The sequence below is a fragment of the Hyperolius riggenbachi genome, chromosome 9 (genome assembly GCF_040937935.1).
Source record: "Hyperolius riggenbachi isolate aHypRig1 chromosome 9, aHypRig1.pri, whole genome shotgun sequence".
NCBI lineage: Eukaryota > Metazoa > Chordata > Amphibia > Anura > Hyperoliidae > Hyperolius > Hyperolius riggenbachi.
In genome coordinates, this window is record NC_090654.1 from 214,185,089 (window position 1) to 214,201,565 (window position 16,477).

A 16,477-nucleotide genomic window follows, 5' to 3' on the forward strand; every position below is an offset into this window, starting at 1 on the left:
CATTACAATTTATGGAAATCCCCCCATAAAAACCTGAAGTTTTAACTTGGTATCACTTTCCTGGGAGCACTGGAAGGGTTAAGCCTCAGTGTTTCCAATACAGGCAGAGAGGCATGTCATTTTGATTCACAGCTGCTGATAACAGCTAATTGGACCCTTGGATCTAGCTAAACAACCACAGAGCACAGTGCAGTGAATTTATTTGGTGTGTGCAAGAGTTGAGGGGCCTGATAACAATAATAATATTTACATTGCGCTTTTCTCCCTGGGGACTCAAAGCGCTGTGACCCTGCATTATGCAGTCTCAAAGGCTAGGAAAAAGAGGTGAGTTTTTAGCCTTTTTTTAAAGCTGTCTAGAGAGGGAGCCTCTCATACTGATTGTGGAAGTGAGTTCCATAGAGTAGGGGCTGCATAGGAAAAGGCCCGAGCACCAAATGTTAAGTGTATCCTGGGAATAACCAGCTTCATCTTGTTGGCAGAGCGGAGGGTGCGTGGAGGGGCATAAAGTTCCTAATAGATCTGCTATGTATTTGGGTCCCATGTGGTGTAGAGCCTTGAATGTCAGCAGGCAGATCTTAAAATTGATTCTCCATTTTACTGGCAACCAGTGAAGAGTTTGCAGTACTGGGGTGATGTGTGAGCTGCGGGGGGCATTGGCTAGGAGTCTGGCAGCAGCATTCTGTACTAGCTGTAAGGGGCGCAGAACCTTATCTGTAGATCCGATGAACAGGGCGTTGCAGTAGTCTAGGTGGGAGGATACAAATGCATGAACCAGGGCATGAAACAAGGCAGAGAAAAGTGTTGGTTTATCTGAATAAAGGTTTATATAATAATTTTTCCTCTCCCATTACTAGTTGTCAACTAAACCCTCTTTTTATTCAGAAACTGAATAGTTAAACTGCTTTAAAAATGGCAAATGGTTTATAAGTACTGACAGTTTTTTGTTGTTGTTGTTTTTATTGAAGTCTGGCTACAGGAAATTACAAGCCTACACCGGTATGCTAAAAAAAAAGTGTTTTTATTCCAGTCTTTACCCTCAATAAAGATATTTTCCTTCCTGTTTTGCTACTATTATTATGTATTGTATTTATAAAGCATTAGCATATTATGCAGCGTTGGACAATAAATAGATATACATACAATGCTAACAAAGGGTGTCAGACAGAACGCGGTACAAGGCTATACAACGTAGCACAAGGTTATACACGGTAAACATTGTACAAGGTAAAATGTATGTTTTGGAGCTGGTTACAAAGACCCAGCCATTCAAGTGTGAGTCAGTCTGTGGGGAAGGGGCATGATCAATGAGGATACACTGGGAAAAGGGGGAAGGGGGGCGGCTGACAAAGGCTTACAATCTAAGGGGAGAAGAGAGGAAACACTATGTATGGCAGCAGAATGGCTGCTTTGGGGAGAGAGTTAAAACGTGGTAGAGGGGGAGTAGGATATCTTGAAAAGTTGTGTTTTTGGGGCTTGTTTAAAGGTGTTGAAGGAGGTGGCGAGTCTGCTGGGGGGGTAGGAGGGAGTTCCATAGGGTGGGGACAGCTCTGTAGAAGTCCTGCAGATGCATATGGGAGTGTGGGCAGTCAGGCGAAGGTCGTTAGAGGACCAGAGGGGGCGGCTGGGTATATACCTGTGGATGATCTCAGAGATGTAGGTTGGGCAGGTTTTGTGCACTTATTTGTAGGCCATGATCTATTGGATAGGACATCAAGGGAAATTTCCCTTACAAAGTCCGCAGTTTTTATGGACTCACATGGAGCACCTATATCTTTAGGTGTTTTTTATTTTAAATCAGATGGTGGCCTACAAAGTATTTACATTTTACAATACCCTCCAAGTCCAATAAATATTAGCTTATAGAGTAATGCCCTAATGCTAAAGTTAGCATGTAAAAGTGGCAACATACATTACAGCTTCAAAGGATGCCAAAGTATCATCCGATCTGCGAGAGTGTTTACCGTCCCACGCCCAGAATTCCGGTATCTGCTGTGTAAACAGTCAGTGACGTTTGATAGGCGGAATGATTCACAATAGAAGTGTTTACAGCTGTTGCTAATAATGCAGTTCCATATCTAGAGTGAGGATCCCAGTGGACAGTCAGATAAGAAATACTGTGCAGAAATACAACTAGCAGCATACCTCTGAGAATGATAACAAATGAGCTCCACAGCAGTGACTCATGACACACAATAATACCGCAGCCACATTTCCATCTATCTGGGGGGCTTTTTTTAGGCTGGAATGAGGAACGTCAATAAAGACCACATGTACTTTATCTTGGAGGTATGCTGGTACTTATGGTTCTACAGAGATTTCACTCTAGAACTTAGATGTTTTTTAAAGGGCTATGTAGCTATCGCGTTTATATTAAAGATGATGTATAATGTAATGTAATATACATTTTTTTGCATTTAAAAATTTCTGACCATTCGCCTTAACTCCCTTCTTTCCACAGAATATAAATAAATTGTGGGTAAAAAAACACCTCACAAACACATTATTTGATAGAGTACAGACCACAGGCTGCCTCCAATCTTATGTACACTGCTACTGTCTCTCATGCACTGTTCATAATTTTGGTCAATACAACACCCCATATACCTTTGTGTAGAAATGGTAAGTGATTGCCCTGGGGGCAGTTTTATCCCACATGAATGTTGCCAAAGTGAGGGTTAATAGCATGTTTAATTCAGGCATGTGATTAAGACACTTCTGAAGCACAAAAAATCAGCAGGACTGCCAGGCAATTAGTATTGTTTAAAAGGAAATAAATATGTCAACCTCCATATCACTCTCAGTTCAGATGTCCTTTAAGGGCTGCTGGGTTGGTAGAGTGCCTCACCTTCTCAAACAAAGGGGTAAAGATGGAACCCAATACTACAAATCAAGGCGGAGCCTGGGACGCAGCGTGAGACGCCGACTCCACATGGATTTTATTTATGAGTGTGTAACAGCTGTTTTTGTGAGTGATATTTTTAATATATAATTTTTAAATAAAACAGTATTACGCTATGGGAGCCTTCTTTGAAAGGTCTTGATGGTCAAAATTCTGCCCAGAGGGCTCAAGCGCTGTTTGCTGGTTCCATAGAGGGTCAGCCATTACATCTGGTGAGCAGCCTGAATTCTATGTTGTGGAGGATACTATCACAAAGTATTTGCATGCATGTGCACTAAATGGTGACCTGTATGCTTAACAGTATTACGCTACGTGGAGATTTCTCTTTGTTTTAGTATGAGGTTTGGAGGTTGCTGATTGCCAGTGGATAAAGGGATTCAAGGGGGAACCCCTATCAAGCGCTAATGCTGATCTGTGATTTGGTCAGCCAAGACATCTGGTGAGCGCAGACAGTTTTATAAGGAATGATTTGTTGTTGAATACATGGTCTGAAGAAGTGATATGACTTTGGATATGCGATTTTGAGTATACTAAAAGACTGACTTGTAGGAGTATATCAGTGTATATGGTCATGTACAATGGGAGGACTTTTTATGCAGCCTTTACAGTGGACTCAGTTTGAATTTGATTCACAGTCTTTGAATGTGTACTTTGATGAGCGCAAACCTAGTGGATTGAAACGTGTATGAAGGGTATATCACCTGCGCACCAAAATTGATATTTGACAATTTTATTGTATATATGTGGAGGAGCGCAAGTGCCACTAAGCAAATTATTAAATCAATAATTTAGTTTTTTTTTTTTTATATAATAAACCATTACGTGTTATATAGACTTTTATGGGGCTAAAGGGAACCCGAGGTTAAGAGTGATATGGAGGCTTCCATATTGATTTCCTTTTAAACAATACTAGTTGCCTGGCGGTCCTGGTCCTGTGTCTCTTATGCTGGGAATACTTCATACGTTTTTTTCGGCAGATAGATGGTTTGATAGATAATTTCCGACATGTGTGATCTTATTTTCTGATCGATTTCTCATAGAAGGGAATGGAAATAGATGAGAAAAGATAAGAGAATCGAGCGGGAAATCAACCGGAAAATCGAATCGAAAAAATCGATTGGATGGGAAATCGACCGAAAAAACGCATTGTGTGTACCCAGCTTAAAGACTTTTAGCCATAGACCTTGAGCAAGCATGCAGCAGATCAGGTACTCTGACTCAGCTAACTCAGATTTTACTGAATTACCCACATGCTTGTTCCAGGGTTTTGACCCAGAAACTACTGATGCCAGAAGATCAACAGGGCTGCAAAGCAACTAACATTGTTTACAAGGAAATAAATATTGCAGCCTCCATATCCCTCTCCCCTCGGGTTCTCTTTAAAGAAACAGCTAAAAAATGTCGTCTTTTGTCAACTGACTATACAAATATTTTCGTCAATTTTCTTTATTCTGTGAGTCTTTCTGGGCAGCGCAGTGGCGTAGTGGATAGCTCTCTCGCCTCGCAGCGCTGGATCACTGTTCCAAATCCCAGCCAGGGCACTGTGTGCAAAGTAGAAAGTGGTAAAGAGGCGCCCAAGGTGAATAAAAATCATTTAAACACCATCTAATTTATTCATGAATCTTTGTGAAGTACTGCACCATCTGGGCTCCCGTTGTCTCTGTGTTTCGTTCCATAGGGTGCATACATTTACCCTCAACCTTCTTGTACTATCCGCAAAGAGTTTGTATGCTCTTCCAGTGTCTGTGTGGGTTTACTCCGGTCACTCTAGTTTTCCCCCACACTCCAAAAACATACAGATATGTTTGGATACAGATAAGTGTCGTGATTGAGTCCTAGTACCCGTTTTTTTTAACGGGTGAGCCTTTTACCTGGTAATTATAGAATTGTTAAGCACAAACATATGCACAAAAAAGCAACAACTGTGCATTGTGTTCAAGATGATAGTTTAAAAATAAGAAGGAGCACAATGATTTCTCTAGGGGTCTGGCATTTTAAACTCTGCCCTACCTCTCCCTAATACTTGGTCTCTATAGCAAGTCTCTTGCCCATTCAAACCTATTTTTACCAGTTGGCACAAGTCCTTGCTTCTATTATTTGTTGGTACAGGACGGGTCTGGTTGAACACAGATTCAGCATGTAATTTCATGCAGTTTCCCCATTTCCCGTCTGCACCTTTAAACATGGTCACGTCAACCAAAACTAATGAGAAACCTTATTAACTCGGGAACAACAGTAAGTATTTGACCACACTATTTTTCGGTGGCAAATCAATTTCACACACATGAAGCTGCGCTAATGTCATTCTGTTAGGCTGATAAGTGGAAATTATATTCTATACCAAGAGCTGTATCAAAACATAGAACCTACACCATGTTCCATAATTATTTCTGAATAATTTAACAGCAGACTAAGCGGTATCAAAGCTTGCAAGCGAGCCTCGCAGTGGATCAAATCTTTGCTTTCCACAGGATACGCAGCGAGGAGTGTAATCACGAATGGCAAAACAACCGAGGACATGCTTACGAGTGGAGAATGCAGAATCCACTCCTAGATGCGGCTCTCAAAGCATACATTGTACGGGGTGCCGGCAATTACACTGTGCTAGTGCCTTCAATGAACTCTAATACACAGGAAGTCTTCTAATGTATTCATTTATATAGTGCTGACATGTTCCACAGCCCTTTAATGAGTACATTATTATCATCCTCTATTTACTGAAGCTTAACTCTAAGCAAACAACTAAATACGCAGATGAAATATGGTATGTTAAAGCTTTTATTTGCCTTAGGGTCGGTTCCCACCGCCGTTTTCACGCTGGTAAACGACAGCTGCAACACTCATTTTTTTAGGTGCTGTCCATTTAAGTGGATGGACAGCCACTGGCGCGTCAGTCTACTTTCGTTCGCGCAAACGCCACGCTCAGGCCGGTTTTACACCTAGCCTGAGCGTCATAGTCATATGCACCACCCCCTACACGCCCCTCACCCCCTGCCCAGTGATGTACTCCCAGCTCGACAGGAAGTATTGGGATTCCCGGGTGTCCCCTTCGTATTCCCATCATTCCGTGCATGTGTGCGGCAGCGCCATCAACATGTTTAATTACTTCCACCACCAATGCGTTGCCAAGGAAGTCCAATGGTAACGTGCTGTTGACTTAGCGATGGCTAGGCCTGGTGGCGATTTGGGCACTTCAGGCACAAAGCAACGCCGTAAGTGTGCTTGGTTCCATTGCCTCTCATTTCCCTGAGGTAAAACAGAGTAACACAACACAGTACTGGAAGGAAAAGACAAAGACAAAATGGAGCCCAAATGGTGCAGTGTGTCACAAGTATTGAGTATTAAAAGAACTTCTAAAAAAGGGTACTCACAAAAGTGGGTTGCACTAGGGGCAACCGACCACTTCAGGCACGTGGAGTGTATTACACCCGACTCCACTCAGGTCTGCCAGCGGTCCTGGACTCGGTCGCTCTCTTAGCAAAAAAACTTGTGCACCCGAGACAGGTGCGCAAGGCCCCCCTCCTGGATAGGTGGGGGGAATGGGGTACAGCAAGGGAAAAGAGGCGCCCAATATAAATAAAGCACTTTAAAATCAATAAAACAAAGAAGGTTGAGGTGGCTTACCTCATAGACGACAAACTCACTTAATTAAGGAAGTTTAATGGATAATTAAGCACAGGCAACGCGTTTCGTGGGAGCATGCCCACTTCCTCAGGCCAATTAAAAGTGCCAGAGCCGTCTATATGCCAGACTTGGGGCGCCCCAAATCTGGCATATACACGGCTCTGGCACTTTTAATTGTCCATTAATTATCCATTAAACTTCCTTAATTAAGTGAGTTTGTCGTCCATGAGGTAAGCCACCTCAACCTTCTTTATTTTATTGATTTTAAAGTGTTTTATTTATATTGGGCGTCTCTTTTCCCTTGCTGTAACACAACACAGGTTTTCAAGGCAAGTGTGAAAGGGGCCTAAATCGCACTGATTCCTATCGTAGTGTCCAGTGTCGGGTAACTACTGCCCAACCATGGCCTTGATTCATCATTGCTTTTGTAATTACTTTTTTTTCCAGTTCGTTAAATTACCGAATTCGAAGTTTATCGATTTCTAGTTGTATTCATCAAAGTTTTTCCGCATACGGTGTGACTTTGATAAAATATCGATAACCATTCAGTAGCGTGTCGATATTTCCATTTTACAGCGGTAATTTAACACAAGGACATAAGATTCCCGTGCAATTGTGGGTAAAAAGGCAGTCCTTTGAACACCACGTAGCAACATTCCAAATAGGGCTTAACACCTGGACCAGGATTCTGGAAGTGGCTTGGGACCAGGCATGGGCTTAAATTCATCTTCGGGTGATCCGGATAGTTACTATCCGGATTTCACCCAGTAATGCTGTGCGGGCTGGGCGGGGGAGTCAAGCTTACCCATCTGACGTCTTCTTCGCTCGTCCCTCGGCGCCTCCCACGATGCGTTCCAATGCGCCGTCACGTGATTACAAACACTTCCTCCTTCCAGGTCCACTCGCACTGACCCTCAAATCTTAGTTTGTTGTGAAAAATACGGAGACAAGCAATTTTTTGGGACAACGGGATTCTGTTGCCATTTACTTGATAACACCATAACTATATTTCTGGAGTAACAGTGAATCCTGTCGATGGTGCTGCACATCAGCTAAAAATGAATATGGTAACACTCTGAAACAGCCTCAACTCAACATGAGGCCTCTTGCACACTACATGTGATTCTGATTCCAATTTTGATGCAATTTTACATGCGATTCCTATTTGCGATTTTTAATCGGTACTGCATTTTCCTTCTTGTGTTGATAGCACCCAGGGAAAATCGGAATCGCAAATCGGAATCGGATTTGCAGTGTGTAAGAGGCCTCACACCTGTGTTTTAAATGAATACTCAGCTGCGACGTTGCAAGGTGGGTACAGGCGCACAATCGCAAACGTTGTGCCGATGATGACGGACCGACACGGCAGATCTTTGAGATCCCTGACGACACCGCACCAAGTACCGTGAAAGTCTCACTCGCGCCATTGTGTACATCACGTGACCTCGCGCTTTAACCCACCGTCAGAAAGAGGCATCGCTGACCACTGTCGTCAAAGGAACGTCGCGGGAGCTGTCGGGCAGTGAGTACGAAGCTTAAAGAGTAACTGTCAGGCTACAAAAGCTAATTTAAACCTCTATTCTCCTGTGTTAAACAGTTTAGAAGGAAGCCAAAAAGGCATTACTGAAGATAAAAATCTCTCTTACATTTGATGTGTGCTTATCAGCAAAGCTGTTATTCCCAAGCTCTTAAGAAGACGCAAGCCGCATACCATACTGCAAAGCATTCTGGGGCTCTCCCCTCGGCTGCTAATGAGAAGTTACAGGGTCAAGTAACAATAGCATGTAACTCAGTCCAGCGCACAGCACTGATAAATCTCCCAGCAGAGTACACTGCAGGAGTCCGCTATTGTTCCTAGCCACATGGCTAATTAATATTCACTGCACACTAGTGTTATTCAGTACGAGCTTTTCTGTGATCAGGAAGCAGGGAGGACATGACGACACATTTGGCTTCATAGGAGACAGACAAACATGGAACCTGCCATGAGCTGTCAGGAGCATCATTCTCTGCATATACTATATAAAAATTCTGTGAAATCCAAACGTGGACAGTGAAATGCATATGTAATGTAAGTACAGCCAGTATTTAGCTACTGATATATGTGTTTATTTTCTCTGAGACCTTATACCTAACAGCTCCTCTTTAAGAACAACACAAAACAACTGCAAAATAATATAGAAATAATGTATCATAAAACTAAAAAAAAATGCAGCTTTTGCATTGAAATAAAGCATGATATAAAACAGGTATAACCGCCGCTAAACACAACATAAAGATGAATTAAAAAAAAAAAAATTGAATAATATTGTCTTGGTAAAAAGTAAAGGATAAAAAATAAACAGCTGTACGTGTGAAATAAAACATACAATAAGAGTTGGGCTGCCTCTGTTTCCCCGTACAGAATTTTCATAATTATAACAGGAAGATGTACAAGGGAGCTGAAGAAGTAATCAAGAGCTTGAGCCTCGGGGCTGTTTTAATGTATGCAAAGCTGGTGACCCGCGGTAAATGAGAGGTAGGGCTGAACGAATGCTGAACTCCGCTTCCATCCTATAGACCCCGGTCCTGATGAGGGACTACTAAAATTAACACCCAATTAATTTCTGAATTGACAAACAAATGAAAGTCATAAATCTACTTTCTCATTAATTTTCCTTTTGGTATAATTTAAAGCAGCAGCCGCGCAAGGGGGAAAAAGCGAGCATTATCCATCATAAATATCAGGAAGATAGCATTACGGCATCATAAATTATGCATATTACCTGTTGTTAAGGGGTGATTAATGCACTATCCGCTTTGTTTTACAGTATGGAGCGTCTAGACGGGGGACCTAAAATGTGAAATGTCATTTGAGTGGGGTGGAATTAACGCTGTTGCAATGAGGCCTGAGACTTTCCCAGGCTTAACGGCTATATCAATTTGTCTGCTTATTGGGTTCTGTCCACCAGCACTGAATAGATCAGTAATATCTCTGTCAAGGCTCTCGCGCCCCTCGTCTTCACCATTTACACTCATTGTCTCGGACAATTAATAAGGTCATTTAGATTTCAGTATCACTTCTGCGCAGGTGATTCACAAATAATGTCTCAGCTTCTCACTAATCTGCTGTCTGTTGTTCTTAACTGTTTCTGAGCTGTTTTTATATTCATGGTATGTACATAGGCGGAGGTATAGAATGCTTGCTTGTGGCATTATGCATGTTACAGGGCCAGTGGTAGGACAGGGGCCTCTACTTTGGTGTCTGTGTCTTAAAATAATCAGAAGATCCAGAAATTGCTGCAGGGGAGGAGATCCAGAGGGTCTCTACCACCATGCTCTAGAGCGGCGAGGTGACCTGACATAAGAGGGGAAAGGGGGTGGGACCAACTCGCGTGCTGTAGCTCTGCCCCCCTTGCATGTGTGCCAGGGGAATTTCATATTTATGCAGCACTGCATGGTGCTGGATGAGACCACAGTGTCTGACTCTCTGAACCACATAGGGTGATGATGCACCAGACTAGATGTGGCAACGGTACCCCTACTGACAGTCCAAACGCACCCACGTAATAAATGTTATATTACGTAGCCAGCGTGATCAGAAGATGGGGCCGGTGTGATCAAAGTGTCATACATTGATCTGAGGGGGCTGACACTGTACCGGATCAAGTGTAAAAGGGGCCATAAACTTAAATGAATAGGTCAGCCCCCATACCACTCTCACGTCAAGTTCCTTAAAGGGAAGGTCCGAGCACTTTAAAAAACAAAACAAAACAAAAAAATACTTACCTGGGGCTTCCTCCAGCCCCCTGCATCTGTCCTGTGCCATCACCGCAGCTCCGGTGGCTCGATTCACATTGTCTTTGCTTTCCCTTTGCAATGATAGCAAAGAAGTTATCTTCAAGGTTAAATTAAGTCTCCTTTTATGCTCATGAAAGTTTTTGATCAAAGCAGCCGACTTAGCTCCAAAATTTGAAATAATATTTCCAATTATAAATTAATCCCAAAAAATTTTTTTTTTAAATATAAAAATAATACACAAAAAAGTCTACACCACCCTATTACAATAGGTACAGATTGCCCAGTGAGATTGCTGGGCAATCTGTAACTCTGGGTGTTTTACGCCCTAACCCATAGAGCCATATTCATCCATGCCATGCACTGATGAAAACCAACCACTCTAAAACAGTCTGTATGCATGTTGGATTATTGTGGCTCTGTACAAAGCTGACACATCATTTAGCTATCATGGACAACAAAGGGACAATTTGCATATCCAGCAGTGATGCATTGTGGGAGACCTCATATGTTCACTCCAACCTAAATAATTGCAAATACCTTCTGTTTTTCATTAGAATAGTAGATGGGCATGATTGTTTCCTTGCTGTTATTTGTTGTTCCTGCTTATAGCTCTCTTCCTGTGTCCCAGCTATGGAACGTGCTGCATGTCTGCATGTCTTCAAGAACGCTTAGAGTAACATCAGACACGTCGGTTTGGCACAAGGCTGGGCTGCGTGGAGTAAAAGTTGAATTCAGTTGGCCGAGCGCCACCAAAGCACTACTGCTATCAATTGGCTTCAGTCAGGAGGCGCTTTCTTCTGTAATATGAATGGCGTGACAATGCCAGACTCTGCACAGCTTTTAGCACTGTTATAAACACGTTTTACGTCTATTACATGAAGGGGATCAGCGGATAACTGGACATGTAAAGGGCAGCTAAAGGCAGCATTTTCGTTGTACAAATCTTGTGTAATCTTGCTAACAACTGTGCAGTGTGAGAGTCAACAAGACTGAATATCATTTAAGCATATTGTTTAGCTGTACTCTAAAGGTGGTAAGATTACACAATTAGATTGTACAGTGTATGATCTCTAAAAAAATAATTTCAAGAAACAGCAGAAAAAAAGCAGATCAGCGATTCACATTGTCCTGCAATATAAGCTGGCTTAGCCAATAAGCACAGGTGTTGCCAGCTGCGTTGTAGGAACTAAGGGCTGCAGCTTGAAGAGAGAAGATTCTGGACAGTGGCTCATCAATCAACATAGAGAAGATGATACTCCAGTCAAGCTAACAAGACTCTTCTAGATCAGGGTTGTCTAACTCAAGTTCTAAGTTCTGATCTAAGTTGTGGAGTAACTGTAGCAAGCATGGGGTGCCAGCTTCTTCTGCTTCTGCAGAATAGCGCAGTGGAGCAGTTTAAAGAGAAACCGTAACCAAGAGCCTTGTTGCATTGTGGGAAATGACAGCTGTTTCCAACTGCCTAAAATGCAAGCAGCATCTCCTTCCAGTGACATCACCTGCCAGCAGTAAAAATGTCACCATGTGATAAGGCTGGTTTCACAGTGGGACGTTACAGGCGCACGTTAGAGCAGCCTGAAACGCAGCCTACCGCACAGTAATGAAAAATCAATGGGGCTGTTCACAGTGCGGACGTTGCGTTACATTGTAACGCTGCGTCACAAGACAACGTACTGCATGCAGTACTTTGGACGCGGCTAAGCCGCGTTAGACTGCTTGCACATGCTCAGTAATGTTGGGGAGGAGCGGAGAGCGGCCAGGCACATGGCTAATTAATATGCACTGCACGTTATGACGTGCAGTGTTTACTTCCTGAAGCAGCCGCTCTGTGCGGCGATTGGCCGGCGGGACCACGTGATGCCGCATGCGCACAAGAGTGCGCATCACGGCATCACTGACGCCAGAGTGAGCTGCACAACGCGCCTCACTTTGACGTCCAGATCCAGCACCACCAGGCGTTGAGTTAGGGGGACGTTATGCAACCTTAACGCCCCCTCTAACGCAACGTCCTGTTGTGAAATTAGCCTAAATGTCAGAATGTAAATCAGGGAGAGAAAAGATTTTACAATGACCAAACACTGACTAACTCATTTATACACAATTATTGTAAAAAATAAGCACTTTTTTTTATTACATTATTTTCACTGGAGTTCCTCTTCAATATTTATCTGCTCTAGTGCTGCCTTGGCAGAAAAGGATCAAGATGAAATGTGGCCCAAGGCAAGATGCCAGCCTTCACTTCCCCCATAAGCTGAGGTGATGGGGGAAGGGGTGTGGGGGATTTACCAGGCACAAGAGGGGGTTTGGTTCCAAAAAAGAGGTCTCATGCTAATTTCTCTGGGGACACATGGGTTGTTGCTGCACCTCTCCTCAAACTTACAAAGTTCCAACCAGAAATACTGTCACCGGTGTACTCCTCTGGATGGGAGGACAGCGTGCTGTTGTCTTCTTACTGTTTACAGTAATGCACATTTGAAGCACTGGAGGGCCACATAAAATCGCAAGGAGGGGTGCATTGGGCCTGCGGGCCTTGTGTTTGACACATGCGTTCTGGATAGAGGACAGAAGACTTCTATCAACAAAGGACATAGATTGGATCCCCAAAAAGAGCACCAAAGGTTAGTAAATTTACAATATATTTTTGTATACTACTTTGCAAAGCACTTACTGCTTTTGCCACAGGAGCTGGTAAACAGAGCTGAGGGGGGCTTGCACCCTTTCTGGGTCTCTCACTGCTCATTACCAGCTTCTCTATGAGGAAGGGTTAGTACAGGTCTGAAGGGAGACCCTCATACTGTTTTTTTCTTTCTTGCCATCCTTGGATTTACATGTTCAGCAGCTTGAAAAGCTTTCTGTGCTGCCATAACTGAGACAGAAATCCCAGGTAGCCACATAACGAGCAGTGCTGATATCACACCAGCTCCGGTGTGAGTTAATACTCATGTTTAGATAATGAATCAGATGTGAATGTAGGGTGCAATAATCAGTGGTAATTGATGTGCTGGTTATAGAAGCTATACAAGACTTTCATCCATCAGGCCGATAGTGTGTTAATCAGGTCCATTAATTCAAGTTGCAGATAGTGTCACACTTTCTGAAGCATGTGTTAAAAGGAGAATTCTATGACGTAATAGAAATGGGCTCTGAAGAGGAATGCAATTGTAATTTTAAAATGTTTTTCCTTCAAAAATCATCAGCTGCAAATTAAAACTCAAGTTTTTATCAACAAAAAGTGTATTGTTTTCACTTATAACATTCAAAATGATAATTTCATCAAAGCTTCAGGCCAGTTTCAAACCAGAAACCAGCGTTATAGGTGCGGTGCGATCGGAGGATCGCAACGCAATGTCAATAATACGGTCACTTCTGGCTGCAAGACAAGCTGTAAGTGAGGCTCTCTAGCGCCCACTTCCTGTGGCCGAAAAACAAATTGCACTGAAGTTTATTGAAAAAATACGTGCGTCGCTATTGACTTATATGACTTCCAGTGGCCGCACGTCACCGTGAATCTTGTCCAGTAAGGTGCTGCTGCTTTTGTGTCAAAAGCGACGCTTCCGGCTCATGACACTGCGGAAGGTATGACATGCCCCATAGGTTTTCATTGCTTTAGTGTCACACTTCGGTAAAAAAGGGTAATGCAATGAAAATGCCCTAGCGTAAAAGGGCTCAGTTTCCCCCAGTATCTCAATAGTTACCTGGTCCTAAACTGGAGACTTTTGCCACCAGTAATAATGGCTGCAGAATTTACAGTTATACAGTTAGTTATGCGGCAGACATGGTGGATCAGATCTTTATGATTCCCAATGACCCCGCGCAAAGTAATGCAATTGCTTAATCCTGTTTGCGCCAGATGTGTAACATCGTGTAAGTGATGCCACGAGCAGGTAGAGGCATCACTTGACAGCAGTCATCAAGAGGATGTCACTGGACCCGTCGGGCGGTGAGTATGTAGCTTTAGCTGTCTATGTGCATTTGAGCATGAGATACAAGAGGGAAAGTAAACTATATCCATTGACTATCAAAGATACTGAGATTTTCAAATGTACACTCTAAAGTAACAGATGGGCTCTGAACAGTTGCCACGGGTAAAATACACTTTCCTTTTTTATGCGATACACAAGCTGCTCTAAGCTCAGTTTTGCAGTGAAAAGCTCCCAGAATGCGTAGAGAGATATTCCCCTAAACCAGCCTCTACAATGAAAAGTACAGCATCCACCCTTCCTTCTATTGTCTCATCTGCCCATATCCCTGCAATTCAATTGTGTCAGACCGTATAAGTGTCTGCTGGCTGTAAATTCTCAATACTAAGAAAAATAAGCCCTTAATCAGCATAACTGTGAATATAGAGAGCAGTAAAATGAAGGGACGGGCAGGATTTAGGCAGAAAGGTCAGGGAACATCAGGATGGAGAGTGACATGTGCAATTACATCATAGAGGACAGAGGCGCTGGAAACCGAGAACAAACTTTATCACAATCTCTAATAAAGGATTCTTCTGTGACCATAAACTATATTCTTCAGTCACAAGTTCTTGGTGTTGTAATACCCTGTGTGAGCAACTACTCCAACCTCTAATATACCTCTGGGTTCTGTGTACTTTCTGAATATGTCTCCTGTTATTCCCAGGTATTGGCATCTGGTACAGATCCATTGGGTAGGAAATGCCCAAATAGAAGGCGTCAATGACTGGTACTTAGTTCACCTACTCTCCTACTTCAAGGGTCAGTAAGACCACAGCCACTGTCAGATGTGAAAAGTCATGATGTGCGACGGGGAGAAAAAGCCGATTGACTATAGGAAAGCCCACATATCAGTGCCACACATGTGGATCTGTGAATGTCTGTGTGTATCCGACCCACATACGCTGTGAATCAGGCCTGCCACTGGGTGGACAGATTACTCTCCTCCCTCTCTGCAGAGTTGCAAGTAGGTTAAAGCGAGAGGGTTACATGCTGGTACATACTGATGGCAAGTCACATGACGCCACTGTGGCCATGGAGACCTGACACTGGAAGTGGCGATTAGATGTATTAACACTCTCACTGAAGCCCACTCGCAACTCTGCAGAAAAGAAGGGAGGGGGAGAAGAAAAGAGGAGAGGAATGTGGACCGGGCTGCTTTAAGTTTGCCCAGCCCTGAACTAGCCCTTTAAGAGAGGTTAAGCCTAGTATACACATCCAATTGTGATTGGTCTTTTTTTTTACTACCTCCATGTAGTATGAGGGCCAACAGATTTTGAATAGTAAGAATAGATTGTGCAGATAGGCTTTCATACCACATCCAAGTGGTAAAATAGTCCAATCATTGGCTAATCAAAATTGGATATGTGTACCAGGTTTTAAGGCCCTTTCACAATGCATCAATTGTGTTTCATTATAATGCTGCATGTCAACTCAGTGAGAGAGAGCAATACAGAAGAAGAGACAAGAGGAGCAGATTGGAAGAAGAGGAGATGGAGCAGATACAGGAAATAGAGAGAAAAATTGCAATCTCCAGCAATCTGACTTAACTTAAAGGGAACCTAAACTGAGAGATATGGATGTTTCCTTTTAAACAATACCAGTTGCCTGGCTGTCCTGCTGATCTCTTTGTCTGCAGTGGTGGTGGAATCACAAACCTGAAACAAGTATGCAGCTAATCCTGTCTGACTTCAGTCAGAGCACCTGATCTGCATGCTTGTTCAGGGGCTGTGGCTAAAAGTATTAGAGACACTGGATCAGCAGGAGAGTCAGGCAACTGGTATTATTTTAAAGGAAAAATCCATATCCTTCTCAGTTTAGGTTCCCTTTAACCTCTTGCCGATTGGCGTAAAGTCCTGGGGCTCTGTTTTGCAGGAGATTGTGCGCAGGCTGCACGCGCATCTCCGGCTTTGGGGGCGGAGCTCCGCCCCACCTTCAGACTCCGACTGTTAGATGGCGTGATTGCCGTCTATTTCCATGTACAGCACTGCGATCGGCAGCAGCGCTGTACTGGGGACAGCCGTGTCACACGGCTGTCCCCCTGGGGGACAAGAGAGCGATCGGCTCTCATAGGCAGAAGCCTATGACAGCGGATCACCATAACTGGCTGGCTGTGGGGAGGGAGGGAGGGAACATTTTTAAAGAAACAGTTTTTTTTTTTTAAAGTAACAATAATATTTATTTAAAAAAAAATAAACATGGGGGAGCGATCAGACCT

General features: G+C 43.2%; 1 protein-coding gene across 12 annotated transcripts in view; it reads right to left on the reverse strand.

Annotated features, from left to right (window-relative positions):
- The window catches only part of FOXP1 (forkhead box P1), a 1,092,253-nt gene that overhangs the window by 419,101 nt on the left and 656,675 nt on the right, over window positions 1–16,477 (reverse strand). The gene's annotated exons all lie outside the window — the stretch shown is intronic.